Source organism: Thunnus albacares, chromosome 12, assembly GCF_914725855.1.
Source record: "Thunnus albacares chromosome 12, fThuAlb1.1, whole genome shotgun sequence".
Taxonomy (NCBI): Eukaryota; Metazoa; Chordata; class Actinopteri; order Scombriformes; family Scombridae; genus Thunnus; species Thunnus albacares.
This window is the reverse complement of record NC_058117.1, coordinates 24603384-24618622: the sequence shown is the minus strand read 5'-3', so window position 1 is coordinate 24618622 and position 15239 is coordinate 24603384. Positions and strand designations below refer to the sequence as shown.

At 38.5% G+C, this 15239-nt stretch overlaps 1 protein-coding gene and 2 long non-coding RNA genes across 3 annotated transcripts in view; 1 reads left to right on the top strand and 2 right to left on the bottom strand.

Annotated features, from left to right (window-relative positions):
- The window catches only part of LOC122994022, a 92382-nt gene that overhangs the window by 17748 nt on the left and 59395 nt on the right, over positions 1 to 15239 (bottom strand). The window lies entirely within an intron of this gene.
- The window catches only part of LOC122994026, a 103598-nt gene that overhangs the window by 66633 nt on the left and 21726 nt on the right, over positions 1 to 15239 (top strand). The gene's annotated exons all lie outside the window — the stretch shown is intronic.
- Positions 8462 to 12139, bottom strand: LOC122994027. The gene is made up of 2 exons (XR_006406495.1): positions 12052 to 12139; positions 8462 to 8541 (listed from the first exon to the last, which is right to left on the bottom strand). It is a non-coding gene; the product is annotated as an uncharacterized LOC122994027 (long non-coding RNA).

The following is a 15239-nucleotide window of genomic DNA, read 5'->3' as shown; positions in this document are numbered from 1 at the left end:
GAGACATGGACCGTTAGGACTCAAGTTGTGCTGCCTGAGAGTTTTAGGGAGGAAGTCCTGCGTTTAGCCCATGAAGTATCCATGGCTGGTCATTTAGGCATCCGGAAAACTCAGGAGAAAATCAGCAGACATTTCTACTGGCCCAAAATGCATAAGGACGTGGTGTCATACTGTCGTAGTTGTCATGCTTGTCAGGTTATAGGCAAGCCCAACCAGACCATTCCAGCTGCTCCCCTCTGCCCTCTACCAGTCATGGAGGAACCCTTTTCAAGGGTAATGATTGATTGTGTTGGCCCGTTGCCAAAAACTAAGAAAGGGAATGAGTACCTCCTGACTATTATGGATGTTTCTACGAGGTTTCCAGAGGCTGTGCCATTGAAGTCAATTAAAACCAGGGTCATAGTGGAGGCTTTGCTCCATTTCTTTTCTAGGGTAGGTTTACCACTAGAAGTCCAACATGATCGTGGGTCCAACTTCACTTCTGGTGCATTTCAGGAAGTGATGCATGAGCTGGGAATTAAACAAATTATGTCATCTGCCTATCATCCTCAGTCCCAAGGTGCAATCGAGAGGTACCACCAGACTTTAAAGTCTATGATTAAAACCTATTGTGTTGGTTATTCAAATGACTGGGATGTAGCTATGCCATTTCTGTTGTTCGCTATTAGAGACTCTGTGAATGAGGCTACAGGTTTTAGCCCTTTCGAGTTGGTTTACGGACATCAAGTGAGAGGACCGCTGAGGATGGTGAAAGAACAACTGTTGCAGTCCACCGGGCAGACAGACACTCCCAGTGGAGTTTTGCAGTATGTAGCATCCTTCAAGGACCGGCTGCATACAGCTTGTGACTTGGCCAGGAGTAACTTGGAAGCAGCTAAGCGAAAGATGAAGGCTCAGTATGACAAGAAGGCAGTGAAACGTACCTTCAAGGCAGGGGACCAGGTTCTGGTTTTGTTGCCCATGGGTGGAGATAAGCTAGGGGTGAAATTCTATGGTCCGTATAAGGTTATTAAGAAAGTGGGTGCTTGCAATTATGTTGTTGAGACCCCCGACCGGAGGCACAAATCACGAGTATGTCACATCAATCTCTTGAAACCTTATTATACCCGTGACACTTCGTCCACCGTGTGTATAACCTCTCAAGTTGCTGTGGAAGAGGAGACAAGTGAGGATGATGATGATGGGTCAGTGGAGCCTGTTACAGCTAGGCTCAAGAATTCCAGCGCCCTGGCCAATCTCAGGGAGTCACTCAGTTACCTCACTACAGAGCAGAGAGAGGATGTAGTACATCTAGTGGACCAGTATAGTTCTTTGTTTAAAGATACCCCTGGCTTGACGAAGTTAATAACCCATGATGTAGACACTGGTGAGGCAACCCCTATTAAGCAACATCCGTACCGCATTAACCCACAAAAATGGGCTCAGGTGAAGTCAGAGTTGCTTTATATGGAAGAAATTGGTGTCATTGAACAGGGCTCAAGTGAATGGAGTTCTCCCTTAGTCCCTGTTCCCAAGCCTGATTTAAGCGTACGACCTTGCATTGATTACCGAAAGGTTAATAATGTTACTAAAACCGACGCGTATCCCATACCCAGGTTAGAAGACTGCATTGACAAGATCGGCAAGGCACAATATGTCTCAAAGTTTGACTTGTTAAAAGGCTACTGGCAAGTGCCGTTGACAGAAAGGGCAAAAGATGTATCTGCCTTTGTGACGCAGGAATGTTTGTATCGCTGTCGAGCTCTCCCGTTTGGCATGAAGAACGCGCCAGCAACCTTTCAGAGGTTAATGAATCTGGTAACCTCCGGATTACAGAACACTGTAACCTATTTAGATGATGTGGTTTGCTATAGCTCTTCATGGTCTGATCACGTGCAACATATGAGACAGTTGTTTGAACGGCTTGAGCAAGCAGGGTTGGTAGTCAACTTGCCCAAGTGTGAGATTGGAAAGGGGCAGGTCACATACTTGGGGCACCAGGTTGGTCAAGGTTCAGTGAGGCCAAGGACTGCCAAGGTGCAGGCCATTTTAGACATGCCTGTTCCAAAAACGAAACGTCAGCTAATGCGCCTTTTGGGCATGTGTGGATTTTATAGGCGGTTTGTCCCCAACTTCGCAGCGGTGACAACACCACTAACAAACTTGCTGAAGAAGGGAGTGAAGTTTAGCTGGTCGGCAGACTGTCAGAAGGCACTGGAAATGGTTAAAGCTATCCTAGCTAGTGAACCAGTATTGGTGGCTCCGGACTTCTCTGTCCCATTCAAGCTGGCAGTGGATGCTTGTGATGTTGGAGTGGGGGCAGTGTTACTGCAGACTGATGTGTCAGGGATAGATAGGCCGGTTGCCTACTTCTCTAAAAAATTGAATCGCCATCAGAAACGTTATTCTACCATTGAGAAGGAGGCCCTGGCTCTAGTTCTGGCAGTTCAACACTTTGAGGTGTATGTCTGTAGTGCTGGAGGTGATCTGGTGGTTCTCACTGACCACAACCCATTGACATTTCTAGCCAAGTTCAAAACGTCCAGTCAGAGAGTGTTCCGTTGGAGTTTAATTTTGCAGCCATATAACTTGACAGTAGTGCATTTACCAGGCAAAGAAAATGTTATCGCCGACACCCTGTCAAGGGGATGAACATGTGGTGAGAAGCTGTGAGTGCAGTGTTTATAGTAATGCATGTGTATTGGAGTCAAGAGACTGTTTACATTATACATTGGTATAGTCTTTCACAGTTATAGGCATAACTCCAGAGTAGACGTTAATCATGTCACTAGTGATAAGATACCTTTTATACTAAGGGTCAGAGACTAGACATGCCAGTAATGAGTGTGCTAATGTGATGTGTACATTGTTGTTTTTAAGAAAAGAGAAAATGCTAAAAAAAAAAAAAATAATAAAATAAAATAGGAAAAAAAAAAACATAGGTGGAATCCAGATGGGTTTTTTTTTGTTGTAAGGGGGGAGGAATGTTAGGAGTAAAGGGGGCGGGGTTTATAGTTCCTCTTTCTTCCTTTCCCTTTCTTAAACTGGACTGGTTTTCATTGAGAAGATAACAAGGGGGTGTGGTTAAGCTGCGGGCTGATAAAAGGACGCCACGGTGAGGTGCGTGCGCAACCACTGGAGTAATGTGAGGCCGCTCAGCTGGGAAAGCGCGAACCTTTGAAAGTGATACGAAGTGAGTTAAAGCCCAGAGAGACGTCCTTTGTAGAAGCGTTCGAGACATTACAGCCGCACACCTTTCCTGCACCCGGACCCTTTAGTAAAACCAGTTTTGTTCTTCGGGGACCCATCCCCCAACCACCAAAACCTGAACTGAACCGCCAGAAGGAGCTCGCGGCTCACGAGAGCAACGCCAGAGCTGGCGAGGCCGAGTCGGAGGGACTTGCACTGCTAGTCGGCGTGGCAACCCGATAAGGTAACCCACCTCCAGCCTGTCTATCTCTAACACTGGAAACCAGTCCGTCTTTCTCTGATTCCTTCCTAGTTTTCTCCTTTTCTACACCCTCCAGGTTAGGACTAGTATTGGTTCATTGATACTGAATCCCCTAGACTTGACTAGTCCGTAACATTAGGGTTAGGGAAAAATCATAGTTTGGGATAAAATGATCACTTGAAACATGGTTTCTAATTCCTTAAAGTTACATAACCTTCGTCATCATGACAACAGTAAACACCACAACAATCATTGTTATGTTTGTTTGTTTTTTAAAATGTCCCAGCTGGAAGCGTGACACTCACAGTTGGAAACGGGAAGCGGACAGCGGTCCCCCGCAGTACATTTTTGCCATCCAGTTATCTGGAAAAGAAAAACAACAAATAGAGATTTTTACATTTTTGTTTTTGTATGAACTAAACAAACATTTTAAATAGTAAGCTTTAGAGGTTATGTATATATTTTTAACTTTGTAGAGAGTAAAGCTAGCTGTTTCCAGTCTTTGTGCTAAGCTAAGCTAATTGACCCCCTGCTGCAGCTTCATATTTGAGGCACAGACATATTTTCATTTAACTCTTGGCAAGAAAACGAATGTTTCCCAAAAAGCCAAGCTATTCTTTTGACTTATTTAATGTATTTTTATATATTTTTAAGTAAGTCTTCTTGTCCAGGTTGGCAGTTTTCTCCCTCACATACAGGTTAGGTGAATTAGGGACTCTAAATTGCCATTGACTTTAAATGAATGTGTGAACAGTTGTGTGTATATATACGTCAGCTCTGTAACAAACCTGTTCAGGATCTCACCCAATGGTAGCAATTACATCCAGAGGCCCCAAGACCCTGATCATGATAAGTGGATAAAGATAATGGATGAATGGAAAAAATAATAAATTTCAACATGGATTATCATTCAGCCGACAAGATTAAGTGTTCTTGTTTTTCTTTCTTCTTCATCTGCATTTGTTGTGTATATTCAGTGTATCATTCTTGAAAGAAATCTCTCCCACAATATTGGAGTGGGGAAAAAACTTCATGCTATATGATCATTTACAATACAAGGCCCTAAGTGATTCACAAAAATACACAATATGACATGAGAGTTTAGTTTTCCGGTTCTTGTAAAAAATAATGTGTTTACATGTTTCGCTTAATTTACCCAAAAGTTAAATCAGCATACATACTCAAACAAATATTAGGGACAGAATTTATGCGTTGGTCAGTGTGTATCTGTTCAGATCTGTTCTGGTCTATTATTCTGATCACTGAGAAGTCCTGTCTGAAATCAGAAATCACATGACTATTACTTCAACCAAAAGGTTTTGAGTTTCCTTCAGTCTTTAGATATAAAAGGCCTGCTGCTGTTTCTTTGTTCTGCAGACAAACCTGTTTCAATCAGGCTGCATGAACAAACTTCAGGAACAAATATCTGAGGTTGTATTGATTTATGGTGTAAAACTGATTTATTTTTAAGGTAAAACAGGTTTATTAAGACAGACATCCTAAAGAAGAGGAAGCAAAACAAGTAGGTGAAATGAAGAAGATTTATTAAGCACCTAGGTTAGCTGTTGAAGTAGCAACACAACACTCAACACATTAAGAGAGACAGAATATTTTTACAAAGTTACGAGGTTGTGATATGTAGCACAACAAGCAAGTGAAGCTCTGTAAACAGGACCACATTCCCACACACACACAGTGGTGTCTGCTGTACTACTTGATAAGAATGTACATGACAGGTTGGTTAGTGTAGAGTCGTCAACAAAAGTCATTTAAAAGTTTATACTGTGTATTTGTTGTATTAGTTTAGTTAGTTTGATTCACTTTAACACACTTGTTTAGGTAGCTCACTGCACATGCAATATAACCACTTCCTTTCTCATCGCGCCACAGTGTATTTAAGACCTCTTACATTTTCAGGCTGCAAGATGAAAGATACCAGTGGTGTGGACATCAGTAAATTTTCAAACAGAAAATTGACATTTTGCGATAAAGAAAATGGAGCCTGTAAAGGCCTCATCGCTTGACGTCATCTTTCGAGCACTCTGAATTGCACCAATGATACGTGACAAAAAGACATGTCAAAATTCAGCTCACATGAGAAAAGAGTTTAGTTTGTTTCCAAACACTCACGTCAGATGGGTTGAAAACGTCATTTGGTCTCATGTAACCTTCTTCCTTTTATAAAGGACAGAATTATTGTGTTAGTCAGTGCTGCCAAATCTGCTTCTGCTTTGACCAAAAAGTTTTTGAGTTTCCTTCAGTCTTCAGATATGAAAGGTCTCCTGCTGTTGATCAGCGCTGCATCAACATTAGTTTAGTTTTGGTGTATTTAATTGACAGTACATGAACATCTTCTTCATCGTATTCTAATGCTGTTAGAATAGGAACTGTGTATCTTTAGTGCATTGAGACTTGATTTCAGTTGTTTTTAATAAGATCTTATATCAGTATGGTTTGCAGGTTTAGGTTCACAGAAATTATGGACCAGACAGACAAAATATGACAATTATTTTTACATTTTTTAAACCAATGAAATGAACGTTTTCTAATTTCAGTTGGACTTAAATAATCAGCAATGCACTAAATGCTGCTATATTTAGATGGGAATCCACAGCTGTGGCAGAATGCATGATTTACAATATATCGACAGGGCAGGGTAGTTACTATCATGGACTGGCTCACGTTTCAGACAAAGAAGGACACAAAAGGTTGTAGGTCAACAAAGTAAACTTTTTATTAAATGAAACTATTTACAAAAACAAATACATAGATGTGAGATGTAAGTACATGGGTGAGTGGAAAATAATGCAGGAAGTTTGGATGCTGAAAGAAATGACAAATCAAACAAACAAAATTAGGAGATCAAGTGGGAGCTGAGAGAGAAGGAAGACCAGGTGAAATGTTTTGAAAATCAAAAACCTTGTGTGTGTGTTAAAGTGGAACAGAAATACAGCCTTCCTAATGCACTGGTCAGCCTATAACCATGCACACCAAACACTTTATCCTAATGACTTGGCAGTCTATCTAAATGACCTCCATCTCTCTGCTATAACAGCTGCTTCACCCAGTCTGCTGCACTGGTGCTGCTGCTTGCTCCTACTGAACCTGCCACATGCAGATGTCACTGAAGACAGCACTGTTTGTGCTGCTTTCTTGTGTTTAAATTTTTGCTGTGAACTGAATTATTTCCAGATGTACCACAACCCACCAGTCCAAACCTGCAGCTCTCATTGTACAGCAGGTTTGAATATATATTGTACTGAGTATGTAAAAATGGAAAACATTTTTCTAACACGGTTCTTTGATTTATTTCTAGGATATCAATCAAGCCCAAAGTCCTAATCAGAATGTCATAGAAGATGCTTCAGTTAGGAGACCATTACAGTAATCTAAACCTGAGGAAATGAAAGCATGTATGATGGATTTGTACAATTAATGATATTCTGCTTATGTATCAATTTGAAATTGTTTCAGATGAGAATGTGCATGACAAATTGGTTGGTGTAGATTTGTCTCTTCATTATTGCTTCTTGAGCTTCTCCATCAGGTGGACACTGATGACGGCAGACACCATGATGACCAGACCGACAGAAAACACAACTGTCTTCACCAGACACACAGGGATACCAGCAGAGAGACTCTCTGAACCTGCAACATAACAAAACTGTTATTTCATTACAGTACTGACAATACAGCACAACATACAACATACTGGATGAAACAAATTACCCCAAATACTGTATTTGGAAAACATTTTGTGTCTTTTTAAAATTTTGACAACTTTTCTGGCTTAAAAAATGGTCCACATAATTTTGTCTTACAAATATGTTGTTATTATACAGTAAGTATTTTAATTTATACATTTGAAAATAAATGTAAAGTACAGTTGAGTTTTATGACAGCACAATCATAGTATTTAATGAACTGTGTTGATTGATTCTTTATTTTTGCTTTTGTGTTTAATTTTGTTCTAATTCAAACAATCAAGGTCTGTCGTACATATACTGTACTTCATTGAAGCAACAACTACAACAATATTAGACTGTCACTAACACAGACAGAAAGACACTTAAAAGTGAATATTTGCCATAAAAAAAAAAAAAAAACAGGTCCAATGAAAATGTCATTAAGACTTTATGATGTGCAAGTTAAATGAACACAACACAAGAATTGAGTATTCTAACCTTCAAAAGTGAAATATTTTTGCAGGGCATTTGTATTGACATGCATTATATCTCAATACAGTATGTTCCTATAATTTTGTGCAGCCCATGTATGATCCCTATAGGGCAAAGTTGTAAATATATAATTTTAACTTTGTGACCAGAAGTCTATAAAAATGTTGCAGAAGTTTACTTTTACATTTCAGTTAAATAACTATATTCACATTTTGATTTGATTTCATCCATGAGACCCAACACATTGTCTTTATGTCTCACCAGTATTTAGAGGGCAGAGAGTCTGAATCTTCTTCAAGTCTTTGGTCCAGTTGACCTGGTTGCTATGGTTACAGAAGATGGAGTCACTCAACAGGTAGACACGGAGAGTAGAACCAGAGGTTGTGACCTCTGATTGCTCTCCTCCCTTCTGATAGCAGGTTTGGGTGTCACATCTAAAAGTGCTGCTGATGTGAGAGCGCTCTGTCCTGCAGCTCACAGTGAGGTTACAGGACTCTGTGCTGTTAGACACAGAGTCCACTGACAGCTGGACTGGAGACACTGGATCTAGGGGAAAAATAGATGTGAAGGGTTATGAAACAGGGTACTACTGTGTATCAACATTTGAATTCTAATGAAACCCACCTTGAATTACGACCTTGTATTCAGCTGGACGTTGGTTTATGAGTGCAATTATGAGTGCAGTGTAATCTCCACTGTCATTTTGTTGCACATTCTTCAACAGCAAAGAGTGATTTTGTAGAGAAAACTCAGCCCTTCCTACATAACTGCTACTTATTATTGTTCTTTTATCAGGAAATAATCTTACTACATTGTGAGTATTATTGAATTTCCATCTAAATTCACTGTCTTCTACTAGAACAACAGGTTTCTTAACATCCAGACGTAAATCCTTCCCTTTCTGCACAAACACAGTTGTCACATCACTGGACCCTGTAAAAAGAACAGAAATAAAAAAAAAATGAATGTTGCTTTCACCTGCCACACTGATTAATGTTTTTAAATTACTTTTAGTAAAATAATGGCAGATACTCATTTAGATTAATGGACTGTCTATGTAATGATGATTCTTGGTGCATTTATAGCATTTTTATTAATGCTACATATTGCATTTTGCAATAACATATATCACCTGATATGTTTTAGATATTTTGCATTGCTTTTTTGTTTGTTTGTTTTGGTTTTATGTGTGTGTGTGTGATTTTGAGTAGGGCTGTCCCCTGAACGAGGAGCCTCTGATTTGAACCTTATGTTGTCTGTCAATGTATTTATAGTTTTCTTCCACTGCATCATTGTACACAGAGCCATAACTAATTACAGATATTTGAATGTGAGAAGATAAAGTGATGTAAAAAGTTTGAAGAATTGACACTCATGCTTTCCTGAAAGTGTCCATCCTCATAGGAGCAGAATCAACACTAACTAAATATAAACAATACATACATACTCCCCCCTAACAAAATATAGATACTTCCTCGTCCATGTGCTGCTGCTACAATGTGACCATAATCATCATGCAGCCACCTGCTGTCTAATCTGATCTGCTGATTAATCTGGCTACAGTTACTCAGACCAAAATCACAATTATTAATAATTTAGCATAATTTCATTGTAATTGACACCTGGTAATGAACTGTTGCCAGTTGGGATGTTTGCAATTTGTAAAATCTCTGCTATAACACTGTAAATTTATTCAAACAAGTTGAATTTATCAGGAAAATGAGTTTTAGAGGTTCAACAAAGAGTGAGAAGACAGAAGCTGCAGTTCCTCCAATAGTGAAGTAGTTTTATGACGAGCTCTTCACTGTAGATTTAAATATATACATATAGTTATATGGATGGTATGTGGCTGCTTGTATTGATATGGACACTAATCTTTGTCATGGTTAGCAATATGTAAGCAATTATAACCCAAGACAAACAGAGGAAGACACACAAGTCTGCATCATTTTAGCACATGTCAAACAATACAAACAAATGTTTCAAGAATTTAAAAAAGGTCGTCAAAAATGTACTGAGAAAAAAATGGAAGTGAACGTTTGACTTCCTCAAGTGGTTTTAACAGATTTTCTGTGAGAATAAATGCTGTTTTACATTTCAGCAGCTCTCACACTAACAAATGTAATCTATAAGCACAAAATAATACCCGTTTACCTAATGTGACCAAAAAATGCTCTGACACACACACACACACACACACAGATGCACATGTTACAGGGAAAATGAGTTCAGGTTTGTCCTAAACCTCTGTGACGATATTGAGCCCTTTTTATGTCATTTTTTCAGTAATCATAATTTATTGTGGTTCTCTCATTAATTTGTGTAATCTCACTCTACATTTTAAAGTTGTGTCTCTACATCTTGTCCATATTCATACCCTTTTTGTAAATACAGTTGTTAAGTCTGTAAAAAGAATTTGGGAACTGTCTCAGTGTTTCATTGTTTGTTTTAATATATCAGGACTCCTAGGAAATCAGGATTGATACTTAATTGATTTAAAAGAATATGATGTGACTGATTTTGCCTGGTTCCAGACCTCTGAATCGCTGCCCACATCTTAGGCTTTGAAACTACATTCACACTCTCATGTTGCAAAACTCAATTTATAGAAAACATAATTAAGATAAAAATAAATTAAAGGGGACATATTATGCTTTCCTTATTTTCAGTCCTATATATAATGTCACAATGTCAGATGTTCATGTTAAAATTGGCCAATGTGTCAAATAACGAGGTAACGTATGTAAAAGTAATCCCTGTGTGTAAAAAGCATCGGCTTCAGACTGCTCTGAATACTCAGTTTTCAAGGGTTTTTTCTACTTTCAGCCCAAGCCGACATCAGCTTGTGACAGATTTCTTTATATGGTCATCTGCTAGATGCACAGCACAAGTTCACTACTCTGCTCTGGGGGTGGTCACGCTGAGCCATGACTCTATTACAAGGCACAGCGAAATAAAATAAGTAGTTTACCTATTGGCTGGTCGTCTGCAGATCTACATCAAACATCATCATCACTGTGGCTGTTTCTGCTTGTACTATTCCTCTCTGTGTTATTTCTAACTGATTCGCTGAACAGATAGCTCCAAATATCTCCATATGTTGTTGTTTCAACTGGTTTTTAGTACTGCTAATAAAGCTCTGCTACTTTAGTGAGGAACATGTTTAATTTCCTGCGAATTCTTCACAATAATAGTCTCCTGGTTTTTAGTCATTTAAAAGCTTTTAATTTGAGACAGTAAAGCAGGAAATGTTTGGTTTGCATCATTGACTGTATATAAATATAGACGTCATGACAGATCCCAAAAAGTGAAGCCAAGACATCTCAATCACCCCCTGGTGGTTGGCTGCAGTATAGGTCATAAGTCCCGCCCCCTCCATGTTAGTGAATGGGACATTTTTCCCAGAGATGGTTTCTGTAATTTCAGGTAGTTCTTATCACACTGCTGTTTGTCCAAGTGCTCATTTTTTCTGAAAAGTTTGTTGTTAATTAGTTATTTCACGATATAGAAAGGGGGTCTGATGTTATGATTGACAGCTGTGACAGCTGCTCTCAAACCTCCATCAGGCAGCAGGATGGCTAAGGGGGCTTGTTCTGCAGGCCTTCATCCTGCCAACTGACTCTACTGTGCAGACTCTGGCTCCAAAGATATCATGCAAGCAAGATGGCAGAAAGGAGATATTTTGGCTTCACTTCTGCATCGTGGTAGGAAGTGGAGACGCGTTGTCCATATTTATATACAGTCGATGGTTTGCATCGGCGGTAAAGCTACACAACTCTGATACGTAAAACTGGCCATCAGAACAGAGTGGGTTCATCGGGAGGGGGCCTTAAAGAGACAGGAACTAAAACCGCCTGTAAAGAGAAACAGTGTATATTGAGGGACTGCATAAAGGGCCAGTATAAGATAAATAAGGAGTTTTTCAAGTGTGAATCATGCAAAGCTACTCTAAAAATTTTGAGTTGATATGAGCATTATAGGTCATCTTTAAAGATAAATCAGCCTAACAGTGCAGATATTGAAAGGAAATATACTGAATGTCAAAAGCTCCACAAATGTAGAGATATACTGAAAGTAAAACCAGAAAATAAAGAGTGTATGCCTCTACTATAATACTCTATATTCATTACTTTAATAACACAAAAACTTTTTAATTTTTTAAAAATCTCTGTCTGAATATATTCTGGTCTTGTACAAGAATGAGGAATTCTAGTTTAATGTATTGTGTTCAAATTTCTCTTGTACTGAAGAATATTTTATCATTGATTATTGTAATTTTTCTCATTTACATCAACCAGAACGTGAACAAACCCCATTTTTTGAACTATTGATAGGGATGGAGTAATAAATGACAACAACAAGTTCCAGTAGTGCCTCACTACAACAACCACACTTTGAAAACAAAGTCAAACAACAGAAAATATTTAAAGAAAACTGTTCTACCTTGTGTTTCCCATGAATGCAGCACACAAACAGCAAAGAGGAGAATGACGAGAGCCATTGTGCATATGAGCCACATGAGGAAGTGGTAACACTACTTGTGCACTGTGACCGTGCTGAGTGGTAACTTGTCTTCTCGGAATTCTCTGTACAAGCCACAGATCTCACTGAGCAGTTTTTATTGAAACTCTTGCTACTAAAGAAATAGTCCCATTTTTCACATCATTTTTGGAATATTTGAGCACCACAAATAAAATCAGCCTCCTGCCAATATACTCATCATAAAAAACCTAAAAGAATACACTACTGAAAAAGCTGAAATGAAATATGGCCTCTAATCTCATAATCAAGTTTATTAAGTCATTTTTTAGAGAGAACGGTCTCATTTGAAAATATGTTTTCAACAGATCTCTCTATCTGCACTTTAGACAGCGTTAACAACCCTGAGCTTAATGTTAATTAAAGAACGGTCAAAAAGGTTAAAAACACATGTTCCATACAATTTCCAACATATTCATATCCATCATACTTCATCTGTCATGTCTAACCATCATCATCACACATTTCCATCAGAACAAATTAATTATCAGTGACTTACAACATCACTTTCATTTCATATTCACACCTCTCAACACTCACTTCTGGTGTGGTCATCTTACAACTCATTTTCCACTGTAGACGATTTACTCTTTATGTCCTTGTCATCTAGACTGAAAATTAAAAGGCTTTGACAAAATGTCCATTTTTAATTTGATGCTTTTAGTAACTCAAAAATCATATGAAAGTACAGATGTCTCCCACACGTCAATGGTGAAAGGAGAGACTCTTCAATGTTTAACATGTGCAACTTAAAATAACCATTTTGGCATTTACACTGAGATGTAAATGCCAACCTGAGATGTGCTGCCCTCCTGCCAACACACTCGTCATAAAAAACTAAAAGGATGAGTGTCCTGGGCTCAGCAGCACCTTGTCTTCTTTAAGTCACTGTACGATCCACAGATCTCAATGTGAAGTTTTTCTTGAAACTGTTGCAATATATATTTCACATGTAATTTTAGCAATATTCGAGCAACACAAATGAATTCAGAATATTAATGTAATTAAAGTTCTGCTAGGTACAGCAAGACAGTCTACCTGCAGGGCTCCACTGTAGTGACACTTCTGGTGCAGGTCAAGTCAAGTCAATTCTTTTAAAGAGCCCATTTAAAAACAATGGACACTGACCAAAGTGCTTTACAGAGAGATTAAATTATGGGATTATTTGATTGATGATTACAATCTAAAAAAACACAGGAATGATCAAATATAAACACAGACATGAATAAGAGGATATAAGAAAATGAATATCTTGATAAAATCATAACACAAACAGCATTGCACAAACAACAAATAAAAATACAAGTAAAGGCAAGAGTGTGGTCAGGCATGTCTTCATGCTGACAATTAAGAGGCTAAAGAAAAGAGACAGGTCTTAAGAGGGATTTAAAAAATATCAATAGAGGGGGAAGATCTAATTGTTAATGGTAAACTTTTTATAGTAATAATAATAATATGTTGTATGTTATATGTTGTGGGCATTTTGGTCTGAGAAACTGTAGCCTGACATCTCTCTTTTTAGACAGCAGGTGGCTGCATGATCATTATGGTCACATTGTAGCAGTACATGGAAGAGGAAGCATCAGTTTTTTGTGAGGGGGGAGTATGTATGTACTGTTGATATTTAGTTAGTAGTGATGCTGCTCCTACGAGGATGGACACTTTCCAGAAGGCGTGAGTGTCAATACTTTTAATGAACAGTCCATCACTTTATCTTCTCAAATTCAGATATCTGTAATTAGTTATGATGAGTTCAACTCAAATATTTTTCATGTCTACATGATGCAGGTGGAAAAAACTTAAATGCACTGTAAATGCACACAAATAAGGTTCGATTCATAGGCTCCTAGTAGGACAGCCATACTCAAAATCACACACACACACACACACAGAAAAAACACAATGCAAAACATTAAAAAAAGATCAAAATGTTCAAATTACTCCTCAAACAAAACAATGACTGTCTCACTTAGATTAATGGACTGTCAATATAACAGTAAATCTGGATGCATTTATAGCAGTTTTATGAGTGCTATATAATGCATTCTGCCATGAAACTCACAAAAAGCATGAGAAAGGCCCACTCAGGAGCCAGTGTTTGGTTTGTCACGTTCTGGGCTACTGTTGAAACATGGTGGTGCAACATGGCGGGCTCCATGGAAGAAGACCCACTCTCTATGTAGATATAAAGGGCTCATTCTAAGGTAACAAAAACACAACTTCTTATTTTCAGGTGATTATACACTAATTAAAACATACTTATGATTATTATATTCCATTTCTGCCAACATTTCTGCCAATAGATCCCATAAATCTTACACAAACCTACTGTAAGTCAGCTAAAGAATTGTGAGGAAAGTAATTAGCTAATGTGCACGTTAAAACAAAATTTTTTAAAAAAAGTCAAATGTTACTACATCACATTACAAATCTTACTCAGCAAATCAGAGCCCAGAAGCCCCACCCTGCGGTGATGTGACGGTGTTTATATCAAGCAGCCCCAGCTGCACTCAGACACGGAACTGAGCGGCTCGCTGATCACTTGTTTATTCAAAGTTTATTAAACGTGTCGCGTGTCTAATTAACTTTACACTTAACAGTCCATGTTTCATTAGCAAAAGGCTTGCAGGACGGTCCAGTATGACCTCTGAGTAATATGTTTGAAGACTACTCTGGCTGAGCCGGACTGAGAATCCATCATGACACATCGTGATTTAGTCCTGTGAATGCATATTATCTGTGTTTTTCAGTTCAGGGTGGTGGTTGGATTTCGGAGTTTTTTTAACTGGAGCATAAATGGTCTCTGGCGGGGTGGTGTTTTTAGTCTCAGTGGATCCTGTGGGTCTAGTTGGAAATCCTACCAAAGCATAGGTAGAGTTAAAAGGACGACCTGAAGCATCTTCTGTGGCATTCTGATTAGGTCTTTGCACTGGATTGATGTCCTAGAAATAAATCAAACGACCATTTTAGAATTTTTTTTTCATTTTTACTTTACTTGAAATACTCAGTAGGGGAGAACGGGGTAACATGAGCCACATTTTACATTTGATGATTTTTATGCAAAACGAAAGTATGTTTCAAATAATAGTTAC